At 44.5% G+C, this 9205-nt stretch overlaps 1 long non-coding RNA gene across 2 annotated transcripts; it reads left to right on the top strand.

The window, feature by feature from the left end:
• The first annotated feature begins 606 nt into the window (after positions 1-606).
• On the top strand, positions 607-7379 carry LOC119337634. 2 transcript variants are annotated; one of them, XR_005163433.1, is made up of 8 exons: positions 607-746; positions 1929-2029; positions 2105-2187; positions 2514-3678; positions 3770-3917; positions 4934-5054; positions 6623-6746; positions 6847-7379. It is a non-coding gene; the product is annotated as an uncharacterized LOC119337634 (long non-coding RNA). The 2 variants fall into 2 exon arrangements; XR_005163432.1 differs by lacking the exon at positions 607-746 and having other exon boundaries at positions 760-2029.
• The last annotated feature ends 1826 nt before the right edge of the window (positions 7380-9205 follow it).

The following is a 9205-nucleotide window of genomic DNA, read 5'->3' as shown; positions in this document are numbered from 1 at the left end:
CGTCCACAAATCGTGCACATGGTGTCGTGTGTATAGCATCGTTGATGGATGGATGAATGAACTTATTTAACTTTTGGTCGAGGTCTCAGTTAGTTGTGCTCAGGGACCTTGTTTTCAGGGAATTTGATGGATGGAGATGGCAGCAAGTTTTGGCATGAAAAATGTTCGAGTTTTGAGCATTTAAGTTTCCTCGTTTCGTATGTCTCGGAGGAGACAGTTTATCCTGTTGCCAAATCTTTTTATAATCAGATGAACCAGTGCATATGTTAAGTTGTATGCATACCAGGTTTTCCAACGTGGGAAATCGCAGCCTTTGTTTCCTGGCGAAATTGTTTTGAAACTGTAAAAGTTTGTATCTCCTGCAGAACCAGACTAATTTAGATCTGTATGCTGAAGTATTAATTCATTCTCCTTGTGCGCTTGTTTTGGGCTACTGCTGTCCATGCACAAGATCCCTCAGGGTGCTTTGGTGCCAGGTGCTGTAGTGGATGAGCACAAGAATCCAGCTGAGGAGGAGGAGGAGGAGAAGAATCCGGCGTGGGAGGGTGAGGAGGGCAAGAATCCGGCGAGAAAGGAGGTGAAGGTACAGGGACCTGATCCTCTCTCCCACCTATGTGTGATCTATTTAGCTCTGGGACTTACTACTCACTTTTCAGAGCTTAAACATTTTCTGAGTGAATTAAATATGAAGCATCTTCATGTTCTACTGCCTTCTGATCCGTTGTGATGTGCCCAGTTCTTTCCAGGTAGTCATGAATTTCTGTGACGATTCTCTATGTTTTGCTGGGTTTAGAATTAATGGATGAACAGTGTGTGTGTGTGTGTGTGTGTGTGTGTGTGTGTGTGTGTGTGTGTGCATGAATATCTGACTAAGATTGGGTTCCAGCTCCCGAGTTATTATTGATAGATGAACTTGGATTGAATGGGGTGCTGTTACTAGTGATGAACAATGCTGTTAGTTAATCTTTTATTATATTACGTCCGTTCCAAATTACTTACGGATGTATGTGTACATACATCCGTATCTAGACAAATCTAAGACAAGTTATTCGGGATGGAGGGAGCATGCACTAGTAGGAGGGAATCTTTTCTGGTCCAAGTGTGTTGCAAATATCAGAGGCGTCTTAAGATTTGTTTGTGTTGTTTACTGCCCTCATTCTTTCCACTCTGAATTATGCGTGTTTTGTTTCCTCTGTTTTCTTGATGGGGAGCATGTTCTCCAATAGTATAATTTCCGCCCCCCTGGTTTGAACAGTTCATGGGAAGGCATTTTGTTACTGCATGTTTGTGTCCTGCAATGCACGTTGAAGTTAGTTTCAGTTCATTGTCAGTTTACCATATATACATGGAAAACGATTTCATCCTGCTGGAACCATGTTTTTTCTAGCAGCCCATTTCATTGGTTGAAGTTATGGTTACTTGAGCCATACCACTTGATTTTCGAGGACATGTAATTTTTGGTCTATCATTATAGATCATATTACACCTTTTGCTGATAGTCATGGTATTTGGTTACAGCAAGAATATTGGAGTTTCTCAACATTAGAGTGCAATCTAGAAGGCTTCATATCGTATCATAGAACATATTTGGATCAGCAACTCCCTACATAAATCATGCCCTGTTAAATTACGCATATGTTATCAAATTCATTTGAATTTGCTTCATTTTAGAGGCTAATACTTTCATGGAAAAAATCAAGTTGATAATTGCTTTCCTGTTGACAAACTCTTTACTGTACATGAGCTGAACATTTTGTTGAGCTCTCTTTTTTCTCCCTGAATGCGGAAAATTGCAGCCTTTGTTTCCTCGAGAAAGTGGCGTTGATTAATTGGTTGAAATTATAAAGGTTTTTATCTCCTGTAGAACCATTTAAGTCCAGTAATTTAGATCTTTAGACTGAAGTTATCATTCCGTTTCCCTATTCTAGATTTTGGATACCTCAGCAAGAGAAGAAATCGGATGCATGTACCCAAACTATGAATTCAAATTCTATCAGATAAAAGGTTAAAAGCTCATCCCTGCCACAAGGTTAGTAACCCCTCTATCTGTATTCAGTTAGCCTAGACTGCTGTAACCTGCTCGGCTAATTTCTTCTGCCCGCAGCTTTTGGTAAGCGCATGCCACCTGAAGCAGTTGATCTTGCGTAAAGGCTACTTTGGTACTCACCAAATCAGCGCTGAACAGCCGTAAGAAAGATTTTATCCTTGGGCTATTTGAGCAAAGCAATGAATAAATCAGTACAGATTCATTGCTTGGTAACGCTAAATTCTACTCCCTCTGTAAATAAATACAAGAGCTTTTAGATCACTACTTTAGAGATCTAAACGCTCTTATATTTCTTTACGGAGGGAGTACATTTTTCTCTAGCTAAAGTACAATTTGATTACTTCCAAGAAAAGTGCTGTGTTACCCTTGGCAGCTATGAATCACAGGCCTACTATTCATGAACGAAGAAAAACCCTTGAAAAATGTAAGTACTATTCTGACTAGACACTTATGGTTATCCTTGCAGGCTTGATGCTTGCGCCCATCCGTTCTTTGATGAACTGCAGGATCCCAAGACCTGCTTGCCAAATGAACGGCAATTACCACCATGGTGTGCCGCAGTGTTGAGTTTTTCTACATCCTTACCTTACACAAGCATTTGCATGGTGTGCATAGCTGGAAGGCCTCCCTGCTCAGGTACGGATCATTCCTGAACATACGACGAAGTGAACACAGCGCTATTTCTTGGCGCCCATTCATCCAGAGTAGACTGTCTGGCCAGCCCACAGCCCCTGTTTTAAGTGTATGTGTTTATGCAGTTTGATGAAAGAATAGCATGTTGCTCGTTTCCAGCTTACGTTTTCAAAATTTTCTCAGCGATGTATGAAACGATGACATAGCGCTTACATGTACATCAATGGCAGCAGGGTGTTGAGAACAAGTATGGATGCACACTTGTCGATATCCGTATTGCCAGATTGGCCTAGTGTACATGGAAGTGCAAACATAATTCTCCTGAACACTAGAATAACGGTGTTGCTAAGTGTAGCACTATACCTGTGTAAGGGCCTGGATTTCCTGTCTCAACCAAGTTTCGAACCACACTTGAAACTTCCATTGCTTCCAGTATCGTCTGAAACCTCTGCAGCAAACACGAGTTTCAGATAAAACTGTGAACAGAGAAGTAAATAAAACTCCAAATTAACACAATGCCTCTTGTGTTATATATAGAAGTGTGATATCAACTCATGTGCCGCATCAAGGTGAGTGCCAGAAAAGAAGAAATGAAAAACTGCTACTCGGTTTATTAAGGGAGTGTTTGGTTTGAGAATTAACTGTAATGGAATGGCATGGTTCAATCCCAGAGGAATGGGTCGGTTTAGTTCTTGTATTTGGTTGGACAGATGGGATGTGTCAAATTTGGTTCAGCACACCAATTGCATAGAGATGGTCAGATTACTGTGAAGATGTTGTAATCCAAAGAAATATAGCACAACTTTCAATCATCAATCTCAATATTTCATATGGTAGCAATAACCAGTCCTCTGCCTCGCTCGCGTCGTCGCCGCCTTTCCATTGGCTCCGTCGCCGTCGCCGTCGCCAAGATCTCATTTTTATTCTCCGGCGGCTGATCCGGAGCGCGGCGGCTCGATCTGCAACCGCCTTCCTCCATTCCAACGCCAACAGCTGCGGTACGTCGCTCCTCCTCGCTCCCTCGCTGCTGCTCATCTACCAACGCCTCTCGGAGCTTGGTACGAGGATTGAACTTGGCGATTCAAGCAGGTGCAGATCTCCGAGCTTTACCAACGCCTCCCCGAGCTCGCCCCCAACGTGCGGCATCCGACCATGTAGCTTCGTCGCCGACAAGCTGGAGCAGAGGAGGGCTGAACCAAGCTGGAGCAAGTTGCAGCGTGCTTCCCCGACGACGATGGTGAGTATTGTTGTTGTTCATGTTCGTGTGCTTTCAGTAGATGCACTGTGATTCAAGTATTCCAGTACTCCTGAAAAATTACTTCATCAGATGCAGTTTATAGTGTCCGAATTTTGTTCATGTGCTTTCAGTAGATGAACTATAAGTAGTTGTACTGCATCAGATGCAGTTTATAGTGTCTGAATTTTGTTTGCAGTAGGAGTACATCAGTATTTGCTGATTTAATTTTGTTTGCAGTAGGAGTACATCAGTATTTACTGAATTTTGCAGCTACTCCACTGAAAATTCCACTGTTGCATGAGTAGTTTCAGTAGTTTTACAACAACAGTACTCTTGCCAGTTGGCAAGTTTCAGTACTCTTGCTCCCAATACACCAGTATTGGAGTATTCCTTCCAATTACTGGAGCAGCAAGTTGTATAGTGCAGATTACTGGGTGACGTTACTTTGTTCTTTTCATTGCGGTTGTTCCCTTGGTGGTTCTAGCCCTCTACTCCTTGGAGTAGGAGAAGCTGATGCTCATAGGAGATCTTTCATCTTGTGTTTGTGTGAGGCTTTGGTTGTGCTTATCTTGCTCTGCTCCTACATGAGCTTTGGTTTCTCTTCAAACTGTCAGGTGTTTTGGAGTAGTGCTCATCTTGAGTTGCTACTGTGAGAGGATGAGTAGTGCTCTGTTAGGAGTAATTCCTACTGTTGGAGGAACATGCAAGTACTCTGAACATTTGTTTTTAGAAACATTTGGTTTGCAGCAATCTGGAGTAGGATTAGCTTCTACTCCATGGTTTAGTTGCTGTGATTGATTTCGTTGGTAGTTTAGTTCCCAGGGTAGTTCTTGCTAAGGATTTGTATAGAGGAGGAATTGAACCTTATTTTGTGTAAAATTCTGAAGAAAACAGGAACATGACCTGCTGATCCGTGTGAGGATGTTTTCGTCTGCTCCAAAGTTCCTGAGATTCCAAAATTCTGCAATGAGGCCCATGTTTCCATTGCTGCTGATGCAGTAGCTTTCGATCCGCAGGCCTGTCACTGACGGCAAGTGCAATAAGAAGGCCCCGAGGATTATTTTCACAAAGCAGAGAGGGAGAAGCATAAGCGCGACCTGCTCAATGATCTCTTCAGTGAACTTGACGAAATGCTAGGTGAGTTCATCACTAACCTCGTACTGTAGATTACTCCATGTGGGATCCTGTTTCTCAGTTTTGGGGGTCGTTTTATTCAAGCTAAGCTCATGATACCTTTGATAACAAATACTCCTGAGCTGAATATTTTCAAAGGTAAGACTATTTACAGAATTCAGTTTTCAAAATTTTGCAAATTCTGTAATTTTACAGATGAAGCTTCAGTGATTTTGCCCATGAAGCTTCAGTATTTTAGCACATGAAGCTTCTGCTACTGTTAATCTTGTCATGAATCTTCTGTTGACTTCGTAGATTAGCTTAAAATTGTTACTGTTGGAGGAACATGCAAGTACTCTGAAAATTTGTTTTTAGAAACATTTGGTTTGCAGCAATCTGGAGTAGGATTAACTTTTTCTGTTAATTTAACAGTTGCAGTAGTATAGTGTAGGAAAGCAGTAGTTTAGTGTAGGACAACAGTAGTGTAGGACAGCAGTTGTTTAGTGTAAGTTTCAGTTCATTAACTGAATTTTTTCAGTTACTTAACTGAAACTTTTTCAGTTACAGTAGGACTTCTCTTCTCTCTTCTTCTCTCTTCTCTTTCTCTTCTTGCATCTGTAGTTTAGTGTAGGGTTTATTGGAGTACTTCCCTTGTGCCCTCCATACTCCTCTCCTCTCCCACTCCTTTCCTCTCCTACTACTTTGCTTGTTCTCTTCTTCTCTAAATTATCTTCTCATCTCTAAATTCACTCATCTTCTCTCCTACTACTCTCTTCTCTTCTCTTTCATTTAAATGGAGTACTCCGCACAAGCAAATGAAACTTTTGAATTACACATACAAAAAATACACATATATGGAGTAAAAATGATCACAAAATGGAGTTACACATACAAGTCTCACAAAATGGAGTATTACACATATGGAGTAATCTTGCATTGTGCCACATGCCACTAGAAAGCTCTCTTTGACTGTTCTCTTTGACACATTGGTCGTTCATACATATCCTGGCAGAAACTATAGGAGTACATATCAGCTCTACTCCTTTGGCATTTATCTGTATCCTTTGGAGTACTCCCACCTAGGAGTACTAGCATGTTTATCTCCCACCTCGGAGTACTCAGCAAAGCACCTAACTGAATTTGCTGCTTCAAAATTTTGCAAAGCGCCTCACTGACCATATAAATTCAGCAAATCACCTTACTGAACATATAAATTTGGCATTTATCTGTGTCAGTTGTTTTAAAAATGTGTAACTGTGTCAGTTGTTTTAAAAATGGAGTAAATCAACCATTTGCATACTGACCATATATTGCTTGTTGTGAACATTTTTAAACTGACCATATATGTCAAGTTTAACAGTAAATCAAGTTAAATGGAAAGCAAGTTACGGTGACAGCAATACTGTTACTGAAAATGGAGCAGCTCACCTACTCTTGATTTGTCAATTTGTCATGCTGTTGTTGCAGTTCACACAATTGATCTTGCTGTTGTTGCTGTTCTTGTGATCAATTTTATGCTCTGGAACATTCAGAGTAACAGTTTGCTCGAGTGTGATCTTCAGAATCTGACCACAATTTACTTGATGAACCAGGCAAGAGGAACAACAGAGGATAAAGCTAAAGAACCAAGTACTCCAATCAGTAGACCACTCCAATCAGCAGATCACTCCAAGCTGGAGTACCAAGTATCTGTTTCTCCAATCACTCCAAACCAAGGTAAGCTGTAACAGTTACTCTCTTTTTGCACTCATGAGGGACGTGAAAACTTCAGTTCAAAATCACTCCAATCATGTGGGATTTTCACACAAAATTTCAGGTCTCCAGCCAGGCGAAAGGGATACTACCCGCGGCAAGTGACGAGCACCATGTGCCGAGAGGAGCGGCGGCGGACTTCGGGCTCAAGGCGAACAACAGAGGATCAGAGCCAAAATCAAGCAGCGGAGCAGCACAGGATCAGAGTTGTGGATCAATTCGAGAGGAGCGGAGGATCAGCAGAGGATCGGAGGTGTGGATCAATTCAAGAAGGACGCCAGAGCTGTGGCGGATGGCGTAGCAGCAGCTGACCTCGGGCTCTCAATTGGAGCGGATGCAGGTTGGCGACGGTGCTGGGGCGGCGAGGGTGGTGCAGTCGGCGGGATCCCCAGCGACAAGAATTTCAAATTGGGGGTAGTTTGGTACTTTTCCCCGTTTTCACATGGTCGGAGAAATTCCCTAACGACAAATAATACGGAACAGAGGGAGTAGATTGCATGTACAAAAATTATTCTCTTGTATCAACGTACATACAAATAGTACTCAACTTCACGTACTGAACCTTTGGAGGTTGCAATAACCAATACTATTAGATCACGTACAAAAGCATCTCATGTTTTAGATTGCAGTGACTAAGAGCATCTACAACCGGACCAATACCTGCCCCAGACGCCCGCCCGATCAGTGCCGGGACGGAAAAATGCCACCCAACAGGGTGCTTCTTATCGAACTCAAACGCTCGAACTGACCGGCAACCCCCATACCCAGCACATATCCGGGCTGAATATGGGGACGCCTGGACGCGGACGCCACGTCGGATCGGCCCGCCAGGGCCCGCACCACCCCCAACAATGCCTCGACGGAAAAACCATCCGGACCGACAAACCCTAGTCAAACCTCTTATCTCTCTTAGTCCACTTGTCCTCTCCGCTCCCCTCGTCTCCTCCCCCTCCCTCCCAAATCCATCATGTCCCCTCCGCCATGGCCAAGTCCGGACACGACTTGGGCAACTAGCCCGATCACATGAACTGGGACGGCCTCGTGAAGGAGCGAATGCTCTTCAAGTGAAAGCCTATGGTCCTACTGCAGGGTCGGGCGACGGCGCGTAGCTTCCCCTTGGGGGCGTTGTCTTGAAGACTTGTTCCCCTTCGCGCTTTCCCCGAGCTGGACGTGCACGACATCACGCTTGGTTGGTGCACAACTGGCGATGCCAGTGGTTGGTTTTTTTACTCGTGCGGCGACAATGATGGAGGCGCGTGCAGCTGGTCATGGCTAGTCCTTCCGATGCCGACGGTCTGGTGCATTTATGTTTGTTTCTCGCTATGACCGAGAAGTCGGAGTTGCGTGTGGCAAAGCCTCTATGGCAACGATGACTCCATGAGCACGGTTTTAGAGGACGGTGCTCTCCAAAAGTTGTGGTGGACTAAATTCTCTGCCATGGACAAAATCGGAAGCTGCCCGTTCTCGTTCAAGACAGCAAGCCCGCGTCCCCACCTTGGCCGCCGTCTGCTCGAAGCGCACGGTGGTGCAGCTCATCCCCGTGGAGATCGGGCACTGGGCCTGCAGTGGCAGCACCGGAAGATCGCGGGCACGTTCGGTCCCCGGCGCAGCCGGCTCTCCGCCGTCTCTCCATGGATAGTACTACTAGTATAAACTGGAGGTAGGAAAGAAATTCCCTAAAGAATTGGATTTTTAGACCCAATTCGATTGCTGCCTCGTCAATCAGTCCGTAGCAGCTCCCCTGTACACATATATAGAGTGAGATCGTCCTCCCCGCTGTGTAAAAGTTTGGTGACTGGTGCATTTCCAGCATGCATGAATGGCGGTAATTGAGATTCAAGATGCCAATTGCTCTTTAAAGGCAGCTCTAACCGACCCCCTATAAAATAGATAAGGATCCGGCCGAGTTTTACTCGGCTAACTTTTGAAGTAAAACCAAATTTGCATAAATTCACCCTAGTTCTTTTTATCTAAACAACCGAAATTGGATATATTAGTTTGACAACCAATTTAAAATAAACTTAAACTTAAAACTAACTACTCTCATTATCATCATCATCCTTATAGAGGTCGAGCCAATCTTGCCTTGACATTCCAACGTCCATTGGGTCCGGGCCGGTGCCGTCGTCGCCAGAGTCGGGGAAGATGTGCCGCCACTCTTCAACGTCGAACTCCTCCTCGTCCTTGCTGTCTCGTCGCCGCCGTCGTCGGAGATGACGATGACCTCCTTCTCCATCGCACGCTCTGCGAAGATCGCCTGCTCCGCCGTGTGCGGAAGGAACTGAGCCACTTTTTGGTGTGGCTCTCGTGGTATGTTTCTCCGCCACTCACGTCCCCCATGGCCGCAGACGGACGCCGAGGTATTTCCTCTGCGACTGCCGCGGCGGAGGGAGGTTGGGGAAGTTGGAGATGCGGCGGGCGGG

The sequence above is a fragment of the Triticum dicoccoides genome, chromosome 7B (genome assembly GCF_002162155.2).
Source record: "Triticum dicoccoides isolate Atlit2015 ecotype Zavitan chromosome 7B, WEW_v2.0, whole genome shotgun sequence".
In the NCBI taxonomy this organism is placed as follows: domain Eukaryota; kingdom Viridiplantae; phylum Streptophyta; class Magnoliopsida; order Poales; family Poaceae; genus Triticum; species Triticum dicoccoides.
The sequence above is the reverse complement of the archived record's forward strand: the minus strand, read 5'-3'. Positions and strand labels throughout refer to the sequence as shown.